Source organism: Scyliorhinus canicula, chromosome 19 (genome assembly GCF_902713615.1).
Source record: "Scyliorhinus canicula chromosome 19, sScyCan1.1, whole genome shotgun sequence".
Taxonomy (NCBI): domain Eukaryota; kingdom Metazoa; phylum Chordata; class Chondrichthyes; order Carcharhiniformes; family Scyliorhinidae; genus Scyliorhinus; species Scyliorhinus canicula.
The window spans coordinates 49,420,103-49,421,101 of record NC_052164.1 but is presented as its reverse complement, the minus strand read 5'-3'; the positions used below and the strand labels follow the sequence as shown (position 1 = coordinate 49,421,101).

The following is a 999-nucleotide window of genomic DNA, read 5'->3' as shown; positions in this document are numbered from 1 at the left end:
TGTCTGGTGTTTTTGAAAAATGGTGAACTCTGGTGGCACGCAGGATCCAACAGAGATTTCTTTAGAAGACATTGGGTAGCGGGCATCCTGAAGGGGTGGGGGGGGGGGGGGCAAACAGGCAGAGGCCGTTGTACCTATCGGTACTAACAACATAGGCAGGAAGGCAGATGAGGTCCTGCAGCAGGAGTTCAGGGAGCTAGGCAGAAAGTTAAAAGACACAACCTCAAGGGTTGTAATCTTGGGATTACTCCCTGTGCCACGTGCCAGTGTGGATAGAAATAGGAAGATAGAGCAGCTAAACACGGGGTTAAACAGCTGGTGTAGGAGGGAGGATTTCAGTTATTTGGACCACTGGGAGCTCTTCCGGGGCAGGTGTGACCTGTATAAGAAGGATGGGTTGCATCTAAACTGGAGAGGCATAAAAATCCTGGCCGCAAGGTTTGCTCGTGTCAGACAGAAGGGTTGAAACTAGAATGACAAGGGGGTGGGACCAGCAATAGGTCAGAAGGTGAATATAATTGAGGGAAAACAGTGAGCGATGGTGGTATAGTGGTGAGCATAGCTGCCTTCCAAGCAGTTGACCCGGGTTCGATTCCCAGTCATCGCAATAACAAATAATTGAGGGAGAACTAGGAAATAGGGCTGACAGGGAGATGTTGCTGAAAACAGTGGGACTGGTGGCCTTAAGTGCATATGCTTTCATGCAAGAAGTATAACAGGCAGATGAACTTAGAGCTTGGATTAGTACTTGGAACTATGATGTTGCTGCCGTTACAGAGACTTGGTTGAGGCAAGGACAGGATTGGCAGCTAAACATTCAAGGATTTAGATGTTTCAGGCGGGATAGAGAGGGATGTAAAAGGGTGGAGGAGTTGCACCACTGGTTAGGGAGAAAATCACAGCTGTACTGCGGGAGGACACCTCAGAGGGCACCTGAGAGATCAGGAATAAGAAGGATGCAATCACAATGTTGGGGGTTTACTACAGGCCTCCCAACAG

General features: G+C 48.9%; 1 non-coding gene across 1 annotated transcript; it reads left to right on the top strand.

Moving 5' to 3' along the window:
• Positions 1 to 535: 535 nt before the first annotated feature.
• Positions 536 to 607, top strand: trnag-ucc. The gene has a single exon. It is a non-coding gene; the product is annotated as a tRNA-Gly (tRNA).
• The last annotated feature ends 392 nt before the right edge of the window (positions 608 to 999 follow it).